The 12,933-nt window shown below is 34.8% G+C and overlaps 1 long non-coding RNA gene across 1 annotated transcript in view; it reads right to left on the reverse strand.

Annotated features, from left to right (window-relative positions):
* LOC103668197 overlaps positions 1–12,100 on the reverse strand; it is a 33,570-nt gene extending 21,470 nt beyond the window's left edge. The window contains exons 1-4 of the long non-coding RNA XR_569957.2: positions 12,005–12,100; positions 9,744–9,777; positions 9,291–9,483; positions 7,447–7,494 (exon numbers count right to left, since the gene is read on the reverse strand). This is a non-coding gene — a long non-coding RNA (uncharacterized LOC103668197). The remainder of the gene's footprint in view (positions 1–7,446; positions 7,495–9,290; positions 9,484–9,743; positions 9,778–12,004) is intronic.
* Between the last annotated feature and the right edge of the window lie 833 nt (positions 12,101–12,933).

The raw sequence follows: 12,933 nt of genomic DNA on the forward strand, positions 1-12,933 counted from the left end.
TGAGATAGGAACTCATCAAAATCCTAGAGGAGCACACAGGCAGCAACCTCTTTGACTCTGACTGCAGGAGATTCTTGGTAGACCTGTCTCCAAAGGCAGGGGAAACAAAAGGAAAAATGAACTATTGGCAATTTATCAGGATAAAAAGCTTCTGCACAGCAAAGGAAATAATCAACAAAACTAAAAGGCAAGCTACGGGATGGGAGAAGATATTCACAAATTACATATCAGAAAAGGGTTGGTATCTAAGATCTATAAAGAAATTACCAAACTCAATACTCCCAAAACAAAAAACTCCAGTTAAGAAATGGGCAGAAGACATGAATAGACATTTCTCCAAAGAATATAAACAAAGGGCCAACAGACAGATGAAAAGATGTTCAACATCACTTGGCATCAGGGAAATACACACCAAAACCACAGTGAGATACCACCTCACACCAGTCAGAATAGCTAAAATTAACAACTCAGGAAATGACAGATGTTGGCGAGGATGTGGAAAAAGGGGAACCCCCCTACACTGCTGGTGGGAATGCAAGCTGGTATAGCCACTCTGGAAAACAGTATGGAAGTTCCTCAAAAAGTTAAAAACAGAACTACCCTACTACCCAGCGATTGCACTATGAGCTATTTATCCAAAGGATACAAAAACAGTGATTCAAAGGGGCACCTCCACCCCAATTTTTATAGCAGCAATGTCTACAACAGCCAAACTTTGGGAAGAGCTGACATGTCCATCGACAGATGAATGGATAAAGAAGATATATATATATATATACACACACACACAATGGAATATTAGCCATCAAAAAGAATAAAATCTTGCCATTTGTAATGACGTGGATGGAACCAGAGGGTATTATGCTAAGCAAAGTAAGTTACTCAGAGAAAGACAAATCCCATATGTTTTCACTTACAATGTGGAATTTAAGCAAAAAAACAGATGAACATAGGAGAAGGGAAGGTAAAATAAAATAAAATAAAAACAGAGAAGGAGGCCAACCATAGGAGATGGGAGGGGAGGTGGGTGGGGGAATGGGCATGAAGGATGTCACTTGATATAATGAGCACTGGGTGTTAAATGCAGATGATGAATCACTAAATTCTACCCCTGAAACTAATAATACAGAATATGTTTACTATATTCAATTTAAATAAAAAAATTTTTTAAAAAGCCAACCATCAGAACATTAAAAAAACAGAAAACGGAGGCATTACAACAGAAATACAAGGGATCATAAGAGGCTAATATGAACAATTAAACACCAACAAACTGGAAGTGTTATAAGAAATGGAAAGATTCTAGGAAACAAAAAGCCTATCAAGACTGAAGCAGTAAGAAATAAAAAATGTGAATAGAGTAATTATTGTAAGGAGACTATTGGTAGTCAAAAATCTTCCAAGGAGGAAAAGCCTAGGACAAGATGGTTTCATTGGTGAATTTTACCAACCACTTAAAGAAGGATGAATACCATTCCTTTTCAGACTCTTCCAAAAAACTGAAGAAGATGGAACACTCCCAAATTCATTTTACTAGGCCAGTATTATCATCATATCAAAATGGGATAAGGACACTACTAGAGAAGAAAAAATTACAGGCAAATATCCTTACTGAATGTAGATGCAAAAATTCTCAAAAAAATACTAGCAAGCAAATTCAGCCGCATATTAAAGGATTTTTCAACATGATCAGGTGAGACTTATATCTGGGATGAAAGAAAGGTTCAATATATGCACACCAATAAATGTGATATATCACATTAATAGAATACATAAAGAATTATATAATCATCTCAATAGATACAGGAAAGTCATTTGAAAAATTTAACATCCATTCATGACAAAAACACTGAATGAATTAGACAAAGATGTATTATATCTCAATGTAATAAAGGACATATATGACAAACCCACAGCTAACAGAACACTCAGTTGAGAAATGTTGGGAGTTTTTCCTTTAAGATCAGGAATAAGACAAAGGTACCCACTCTCACCACCTTATTGATCCTAGTCATGGAAGCACTAGCTACAGCAATCAAGGCAAGAAATAAAAATATAAGCCATCAAACTGGAAAGGAAGAAGTAAAATTGTCTCTATTTCTAGAATACATGATTTTATATATAGGAATAGTAAAGACTCAACCAAAAAAACTGTTAGAAACAATTAACAAATTCAGTAAAGTTGCACGATACAAAATTAACATACAAGTACTGGTAGCATTTCTATACATGCAAAGTGAAATTAATGAAAAAAAATCGATCCCATTAATAATAGCATTAAAAACAATAAAATACTTAGGGATAAATTTAACCAAGGAGGTAAAAGATCTCTATTCTGAAAACTACAAGACATTGATGAAAGAAATCAAAGAAGACACACATAAATGGAAGGGTGTCTTTTGTTCATGGATTGGAAAGATAATGTTAAAATGTCAATACCACCAAAAACCATCTAAAGATTCAATAAAATCCCTATGAAAATTCCAATGGCATTTTTTTACACAAATAGAAAACAACCCTAAATTTTGTATGCCACTACAAAAGACACTGGGTAGCCAAAGAAATCCTGAGAAAGAAAGCAGTAGGCATTAAACTTCCTGGTGTTTCAAGCTATACAATAAATCTATAGTAGTGAAAAAAATCACAGTACTGGCATAAAACAGACCAACGGAACGGACCTGAGAGCCCAGAAACCCAAGCATATATAGTCAACTAATATTGGACAAGGGAGCCACGAATACTCAATGGAGAAAATAAGTGGTGCTGGGATGATTGGCTATTTACATGTAAAAGAATGCAGTTGGGGTATTGCTTTTATAGAAATCAAACAAACAGATAACAAACAGAATAGATAACCTACAGAATGGGAGATAATATTTGCAAACCATGTATTTGATAAGGGGTTCATATCCAACATGTATAAAAAACTACAACTCAGAAATAAAATAAAAAATCCAATTGGAAAATGGGCAGATGATTTGAGTAGACATTTTACCAAAGAGGACATACAGATGGTCAACAGGTACATGAAAAGATGCTCAACATCATTAATCATCAAGGCAATGCAAATCAAAACCACAATGAGATATCACCTCACACTTGTTAGTATGGCAATCTTTAAAAACACAAGAAATAAAAATGTTGGTGTGGAGAAGATGAAATGTGGCTTCCCATCCAAGATGGCAGTGTAGGAAGACCCTGAATTCACTTCCATGGATACCAACACTCTCCCTGTCTATAGAGCAGTTCTTCCTGAAGAACTGAGGGCTGAATGAACAGCACAACAAAAGACAGACCATGGTAGGAGAGATTGAGAGATGATAATGAAGGGAACCCAGACACCTGATGCTGCAGACTGCAGTGGGGAGGGATAGTGCTGAGTGTCTGCCCTTGGGCATGGAAAAACCAAAGCCGTGGTTTAAAAGAGCAAGTAATATATAAAAGATCCAGCCTTAGACATTCATAAAACAGCAGGGGATGCTGCTGGAACTCACTCCAGGTAGAGGGAGAAAAGATAATTAATAAAGGTAGTGGAACAACAACTTCCAAGTATGAAGGATAAAAGACAAAAATTGTAAAATTAACTAAAACTACAATAATTAGGGTCCTTGAGGCACTAAGATGATGGCACAGTGGGAAGACCCTAGCCTTGTCCCTAGAACACAACTAGATAACTCTCAAATTATTCAGAATACCCAAGAAATGGACCCGAGGACTGACAGAACAAACTGCACAACCAGAAGGAAAGAAGGGTCCACTTCGAGGAAAGTCAGAAGTGTGGAGACACAGTTTGCGGGAGAAACAGACTGTGGGTGGTTGGCGGGGGAAGCCCTGGTCTGAGAGAGAGAGAGAGAGAGAGAGAGGGAAGCATACAGAGGAGCAAAAAATGAGAACACGTCCCCAAAGCCACTGCCTGGGAAAAGGAGAGGGGCTGAATTTTCTGAGTTTTTGCAACCAGTGGGGCTCAAAGACTGGAGTTTCAAAAACAGCAGAATACACATTCTGTTAAAGTGCATATGTACATTCTCCAGGATATATCACATGTTAGACCACAAAACAAGTCTCAAGAAGAATGAAATCATATCAAGCACATTATCTGATCACAATGGTATGAAACTAGAAATCAGTTACAGGAGAACTGGAATAAAACATATGGAAACTAACATGCTACTAAACAACCAATGGGTCAATGAAAAAGTAAAAGAGGAAATAAAAAAATACCTTGAGACAAATGGAAATATAACCTACCAAAATCTTTGGAATTCAGCAAAAGCAGTTCTGAGAAGTTCATAGTGATATAGGTCTATCTCCAGAAACAAGAAAAATTTCAAACAATCTAACCTTACATTTAAAAGAAGTAGAAAAGGAAGAACAAAGCCCAGCATTAGTTGAAGGAAGGAAATAAGATCAGAGTGGAAATAAATCAAATAAAGACTAAAAATTAAAAAGACCAATTAAACTAAGACCTGGTTCTTTGAAAAGATAAACAAAATAGACAAACCTGTAGCCAGACATCAAGAAAAAAGGATGGAGAGCCTAAATAAAATCAGAAATCAAAGAGAAAAATGACTTTATACCACAGAAATATAAAAAATCCTAAGCGAATACTATAATTATATGCCAACAAATTAGACAATTGAGAATAAATTCCTAGGAACATACAGTCTCCCAAGACTGAATCATGAAGAAATAAAAAATCTGAATAGAGTGATTACTACTAATGAAATGGAATCAGTAATAAAAAATCTCTCAAAGTCCAGGACCCGATGGCTTCACAGGTGAATTAAACACAAACATTTAAAGAGGAGTTAATACCTATTCTGAAATTATTCCAAAACTTTAAAGAAGAAGCATTTATAAACTCATTCTAAGAGGCTAACATTATCCTAATACTAAAAGCAGACAAACATACTACAAAAAAAAATTATAGGCCGGTAACCCATGATGAACATAGATGTAAAAATCCTTAACAAAATAGTAGCAAACTGAATTCAACAAGACATTAAAAAGATCACACACCGCAAATGAGGTAGGATTCATTCCAGGATGCAAGCATGGTTAACCACAAATCAATAAATGTTATTAATAAATAATAATGTTACTAACAAAACAAAGGATAAAAATACAACCATTTTAACAGATGCAGAAAAAGCATTTGAGAAAATTCAACATCCTTATATNNNAAAAACTTAATAGATATATAGAGAATATACCTCAACATAATAAAAACCATATATGACAAACTCACAACTATCATCATACTCACTGGTGAAAAACTAAGATCTCTTCCTCTAAGATCAGAAAAAAGACAAAGATGTCCATTCTCACCACTTTTATTCAATATAGTACTGGAAATTTTGGGCACATAAATTAGACAAAAAAAGAAAAGGCATCCAAATTAGAAAGGATGAAGTGAAATTGTCATTATTAGCAGTGGACCTGATACTATATGTAGAAAACCCTGAAGACTCTACCAAAAATCTATTAAAACTAAAAAAAATCGGTAAAGTTGCAGAATACAAAATTAATATAAAGCAATCTGTTGCATTTCTGTGCACTAATAACAAAGTAGCAGAATGAGAAATTAAGAAAACAATCCCATTTACAATTGCATCAAAAAGAATAAAATATATAGGGAGAAATTTTAAAAAGGGGTGAAAGACTTATAACAATAAAACACTGATGTAAGAAAAAATGAAAACAACACAGAAATAAACAGAAAGACACACTGTGCTCATGAAATGGAAGAATTAATATTAAAATGTCTGTACCACCCAAAGCAAACTATAGATTCACTGCAACCCCTGTCAAACTACCAATGGCGTTTTTCACAGAACTAGAATAAATTATCCTAAAATTTGTACGGAACCACAAAAGACCCTATATAGCTAAAGGAATCTTGAGAAAGAACAAAGCTGGAGGTATCACAATCCCAAATTTCAAGATACACTACAAAGCTATAGTGCTCAAAACAGTATGGTACTGTCACAAGACACATACACTAACAGAACAGACTAGAAAGTCCAGAAATAAACTCATGATTATAATGATCAATTACTATATGACAGAGGAGGCAATAACATAATGTAGAAAAAAGTCTTTTCAATAAATGGTGCTGAAAAAAATGGACCACTTTCTTACACCATATACAAAAATAAAACTCCTAGAAGAAAACATAGGCAGGAAGCTGTTTGACGTCAGTCTTAGCAATATGTTTTGGGATTTGTCTCATCAGGGAAAGGCAACAAAAACAGAAATAAACAGGGGCGCCTGGGTGGCTCAGTCAGTTAATCATCAACTCTTGATTGATGATCTCAGGGTGGTGGGATGAGCCCTGTGTCTGGCTCTGCACTCAGCAAGGAGTCTGTTTGTCCCTCTCCCTATACTCCTTCCCCCGCTCTCTCTCTCAAATAAATAAAATATTTTTTTAAAAAAGCAGATATAAACAAATAAAAAACCAAAAAGCTTTTGCATAGCCAAGGAAACCATCAACAAAGCAAAAGGTAACCCACTGAACAAGGTGAAGACACTTGCAAATGAGATATCCAATAAGGGGTTGATATCCAAAATGTATGAAGAAGCCATACAACTCAATAACAAAACAATCCAATTAAAAACTGGGCAGAGCAACAGACACATCAAAAGATGCTCAATATCAAGTCTCTAAGGAATAAAATTATTAGGGAATCATCAATTTGCAACATCTAGCATAGTAATTTTAAGAACTGATTGATGTGAAAACCATTGGGGTAATTAAATACTCATGTATCACCCCGTGGATTACTTACTAAACACAAGGAAAGAATTCTGTCTTTACAATGGCGTCATCTAGTCAACACTGTGTCAATTAGATAATTAAATTCAGTATCACCAACAGTGGGACAAACAGACTTTATAAGCTTCTGATGTGACACAGTAAGGAGGCAGTAACATTCCCTATAAAGCATTTATACCGAAAATGTTTGAACTAATTCTAATCACAAGGAAACAATTATTAAAATTCTAAATGGATCATTTTATAAAAGGTAACAGACTGGATTCTTCAAAAATTTAATGCCATGAGAAACAAACATGTAAAAAATTAGCAATGAGAAAAGCAAAAAGGCAGATCTATTTGAGATTAAAAATGACAAAAACAAAAAGAGATTTGTGAACTTTGGATATTAAAAAGCTCTAGAAGACAATTTGTGGACAGCCAGGGATATCAGAATATTGCCACTATATTACGTGATATTATAGAAATATTTTTATTATTTTAAAAGCAGTAATTGTACTGTGGTTATATAGGACCATGTCTTAAGAGATGAAGTATCATGATGTCAGCAACTTCTCAAGTCGTTTTGCAAAATAATATGTACAGAAACATGTATGTTAACACAGCTTATGTGGCAAAATGTTAACAACTGATAGATCTACAGTGAACATGGGTGAATAACTGATACTCACCATTCTTTTAACTTTTCTGTAGTTTTGAAAATTGCCATCAAGAGATACCTTGAAGAAAGTGAAAAGTCAAGTTACAAACTGGGAGTGTATTTGTCATTACACAAATGACAAACAATAAATATGAGGAATATGCAAAAATCTTCTTTAAATCACTAAGGAAATCAGAAATAACCCAAAAGAAAAATGAAGGGAAATAAAGAACATGCGTTTGACACATGATAAAAACCTTGGTGCTAATAAATTTGAAAACACATGTTCTGATAGATGAAATGCAAATCAAGATCAAATGATATATATATTTTTTTCTATTTGGACTGGTGAAAATTCAAATAAAAATGTCTAACACCACATGTTGCAACGAATATAGACACAGCATTACTGAAAGATTTCAGGTGACAGTCTAAAACTGGTATAGCTACTTTGGAAAACATCTGGCATTATCATAAAATTCAATATATACATTCTTTATGACACAACAATTACAATCCTAAGAGGAACTCATATATTTACATTCTGAGACACATGTGAGAACATCCATAATAACACTGTTCATGAGAGCAAAAACCTGGAAACAACCCATTATCTATCCAGAGGGGAATGGATGAATGAAATGTGTATGTTCAAAGGAATATTGTACAGAAGTTAAAATGACTAAACTGTAACAAGACATGTGAAACCCAGAATTTTTAAGTTAAAAAATCCCAAAAGATACAGCCTGTACATCTGTTTATCTATAGCTATACCTATATGTCTCTGCATACTTTTAAGGAATATATATATATACACACACATATATATAGAGATCTATAGATCTATATATCTACATAGATATATAGATAATTCAAAAATGGATTTAACCATTTAACCTAAGGAAATGAACACAGAATTTAGGTTGCAATTCCATTAAGTGAGAAGTAGGCAGGACAATGGTTTGTATAGGATCACATGTTAATTTATTATCAAGGTTCTATTTTTCATGTTGAGTGGTGATTTCTCAGGTTCTTATAATATTAACAGAGAAATAAATACAAACATATGCATATCTAACTAGGTGAATAATAAAAGAGGGTCATGCCTGGACCAACAATGAATGTGTGTTATGAACCAAAGATGAAGATTAATCCATCTTTACGCCCCTGCGATCAGGTGGTATGATAATCATTTGCTCTGTGAAGCCCATATGAAGAACTATTGGCAATAGGCAGAAGGAATACAAAGTCTGATGGCAAACTTTAAAGAACACCAGGAGTGAATTAAGTAGTTCTGTGTCTTTACTGTGTACCTCCTTAAATTCTTTATTGATACTTTGCTCCTTATTAATTCCATAAGGTTCACTGAATATCACTTTGCCTTGAATTTCTACAAAAACTACTGGCTGTGTGGGTGGTTCTATTCCGGAGAGTATCAACACTCTAATAAACCTGGATGTTTTGAGCTGTTTGAAAGAGCAACTGGGCATAGTTTGAAAACCCTGGAGGAGGAAACAGCAAATTAAGTTTAGAAGGTATTACTACCTTTTTTTCTCCAAGTACAACTCCTAGACTAAGAAGGAGTCAGATACTTCATCTTCCTACCCATTTTCCTAGGTGATGAGGCAAATTTAAAGTGTCTCAAAATAAGGCTTTGTCTTTTAAAAAGATTTAGATAGTTCTCTGGCAGACAACATACAAAGGTGGATATATTTCTAGAGAACACTCAGTGACTAAAATACTCCTAATTAAAACTGTATCAGTACAGGTAGCATATAGGTAGATACTAGAAACTTCTCGCATTTTAAAACCCAGAGAGATGAAGAAAATAATAGATATATGCTTTTATTTATTTAATTCTTCCATTTTACTTACTGGATTACTCATCTTTTTGAGTGTATTGGTCACATGTGCAGGGTCAACTGGGAGCTGGCAAGACGGCTCTGCTGAACTTGGCTACACTTACATGTCTGGAGTCAGTTGATTGTTTACAGAGGTGACTGCTCTTATCCACGTCTCACCCTCCAACAAGCTTACCAAGACATATTCCCATTGTGATGACAAAGGCCTAAGAGGCAAGTAGAAATATGGAAGACTCAGAGCTGGCACATGGACAGAGCTGGTCAAATGCAGCATTAAAGGAGAGAAGCATTACAATGTGTAGATACAGGAAGAGAAAATAATTGGGGCTAGCTCTGCAATTTACCAATGGCACTTATGTTTATAACTGTTCCCTAATCACTGGTCTTTGAATGATAAAGCCAATTTTTGTCATCTCACATCCCTTCCCACTCCATTTATCTTAGTTTAGATTGAGGCTTCTCTCACCTCATTCCTTTGAAGGTTGATTCACCCCGAAGGCCTGAAGGAAAAAATTTCAACAGTGAGCAAGCTGGGTTGGTAACTGGTCGTCTCTATTTTTAATTTAACAAGCATCACTTAATTTTTATATTATGGGTCATTATTTCAGATAAATATGCCTTCTTCACAGTATTTCAGATAAATAGCGTGACGTTAATATGTTTTAAGTACCTTAATTTTCCCCATATCATCTACTCATATAATAGGTGCTCAATAAATAATTAGCAATTATTTAATGTATATGTCACTTCTGAGGCTAACAAAAGGTCTTTTACATCAAGGAAAAAGAACAGTCCAAGCTAAAGAAACAGTAATCAAATATGAATTTTCTAGAGGCAGTACAGAAAAGAAATGCATTGGTTTAAAAAAAAAAAGACTACAGCAATCATAAAATTTTTTTTTCTTAGAATATTGTTTTAATTGACTAAGCAGAAGTTTATTATGAAGCATAGAAAAGATCAAGCAACTACTGCTATTACAAACCAGTGGTTTTCTAGCCTAGCTTCAAACTGGAATCACCCGGGAAGCTTTTTAAACGATACCAATGACGGGGTTCACCCCAGATCAATTTGTATCTCTGTAGGTGGAGCCTAGTCATCGGTATATTTAAAGCCTCTTTAGATGATTCCAATGTGTAGCCAAGTTTGAGGACAAATGCTTTAAACTCTTCTAAAAATAACAATGACATTTGGAAATTAAGCAACACACCTGGCAGCAACACATGGCTGTTAGGTTGGATATTGCTAAACAATCCTGACATATGAAACAGTATCCTAATTAATTGGTCTTCCAAAGTCCATTATGGGCCTTCACCTGGCAGCATTTTCAAAACACAGGTTTTGGAAATGCTGAATTTCAGTTATTATAACATAGTTCATAGATGCTGGCCAAGCAGACTTAAATTTGACTTACACTGTGATATAAAATCGATTTGATATCACTGGGGTGCAGATCTCCTGATGAGAGCTGACAAAGACCAGCTGAGGCTTTAGCGAAATGATGTGTGAGTGCACTGAGGAGCAGACAATTGGAAACTAATGAGATGATAAAGGCTTTCAGGTATGTGAGTTGATCAGCTACCTGCTGAGAGCCTCTCACTGTAGAAGAGAACTCCCTGGCTCAGGGCCCTCTTTTCCATCTTAGGTGCAATCAAGGTTAGCCCAGGCTGTATGTGGTATTCCGTTAAAAACTGTCTCTGCTCATTTTGGAGATGAAGTCATAGAGGAGTGGGAGCCAGTAGGTATGGCTTCCATCCCACATTTATATACACTCCATTCTAAGGACCATTCTTATTAGGGCTTGCATATAGTGGCACAGGAACGACTGGTGACAGCGTTTATGAAGGGAGTTTGAGCCACATATCAAAACCTTCTGGCCACTTAAGTTTGTGCTTGCTGTCCCATAAACCGCTAACCTTGTGTGAAACACCTCACCCTCATCCCTGATCAGACCTGGTCACTTTCTACCTCTCACCCAGAGCAGAGTGGCCATGGTAGGAAAAAGGAGGCATGAGAAAAATCAGGGTAAAATCAGTTTTTGGATTCTAAGAAATTCACTTGGATTTGGCCATTTCAACTTCAAAGAATTTAAAATATTTCATGATAACATAACGTAGGACTGAAATAGAAAAAAACGGCAAAATATAAAGAAAATATGCAAATAAAATAATGAAGGGTTACCAAGCTTTTGAAGAGAGTGAACAAACTAAAAATCCTGTTAAGACTGGACTAGAGAAATGATTCTCCAAACCAGCCTTAAGAAATTGTCCACAGAACAAGGGTTCCATTGTCATGTATGTGTGGAAAATGCTGCAAACCACATCCTCAGAGAGTTACTGTATAGATTATCAGAGTAAAAGCCCAGGGAAATAACACAGTCAAGAAGTTTGAGCTTGTTTACTCCAGAATTTCAACTTAGAGTCAGAGCACTTTGTGTTATACAGTGTCTATTACATTCGGAGGAACAATGAACTGGTACTGGTACTGTTCATACAATTAATTACAGAGGGATTGATCAATTAAGTGAAATAGCCACAGATTATGAGTAAAATTGGATGACTTATCCTCCCTTGAAATTCACCAACAATTTTCAAGTATGAAGCTTATATTCTTTCAGGTTTTTCCATCCATAGGAGTAAGACTACTGACTACACTGCTAGATTAAATCTAGGTAGAGTTCTATGGCAAGCAAGGGTAGAATTTCAAGAGTATGACATCAAGATCACTCACCTCTGAATGTATTCCAGGTTTTCAATTTCTCTTGGCAAGTATGACACTTAGAATTTTATAATATTCTTTATGCAGTCAGACCAGAACATACTGTAATACAACTATTTCTGTAAAATAGAGTTTTGGTTTTTTTTTCCTTTCTATTCCTTCGGTTTCCCTTTCTTTAGTCTTCCATTATTTTATATTTTCTTTAAAAAAAAATAACCCATTTTAAAACATCTAAATTCAAAGACTTTAGAAATAGATTTGTTTAGATTCTCATTTACTTAAAACCCATTATTTCAAAATATAACTGTTGATGCTATATTGTTTATAGCATTTCTTACACTTAACTTACTAAGTGTTACCACTAGGTAGAATTATTTAATATTGATGTAGTTTAGTAGCATTTGAATATGAATGTGTAGTAAGTTATTTTATCTTGCAGGTAAAGAATGAGAAATGATTGTACACTAGAATATCTACAGACCACCTCAGCAGGCAGTTTTGATAATCAGCCACTATTTGGATGTTATTTGGGTGAAAGGAGTATTAAAAAAGGTCACAGAATGACTTACCGAGATCAAACAGAGTGGCATCAGTAAATAGGTAGAGCCAGAAGTGAGTCTTTGCAAATGAATGAGGGTTAAACAAAGGTAAAAATATATGGTACATGTATATAACCTCATAGCACGTATGTATAGCATGTATACATACACACACATATAGATACATATATATCATTGATAAAAATGACTTCTGAATATATTTTTATAAACAGTATTCCTTTGGTGAAAAGTATATAACATCGAGAACACACTTGTACAGACTACAAACCTGACACCATTTCAGATGCTTTACATGTATTAGTTTAATGTTAACAGTGCTTTTACGATGTACATGTTAAGAATATCCCCATTTTTACAGAAGAGAAAGCTGAGTTTCAGTCA

Source organism: Ursus maritimus (assembly GCF_017311325.1).
Source record: "Ursus maritimus isolate PB19 chromosome X unlocalized genomic scaffold, ASM1731132v1 scaffold_X1, whole genome shotgun sequence".
Lineage (NCBI taxonomy): Eukaryota > Metazoa > Chordata > Mammalia > Carnivora > Ursidae > Ursus > Ursus maritimus.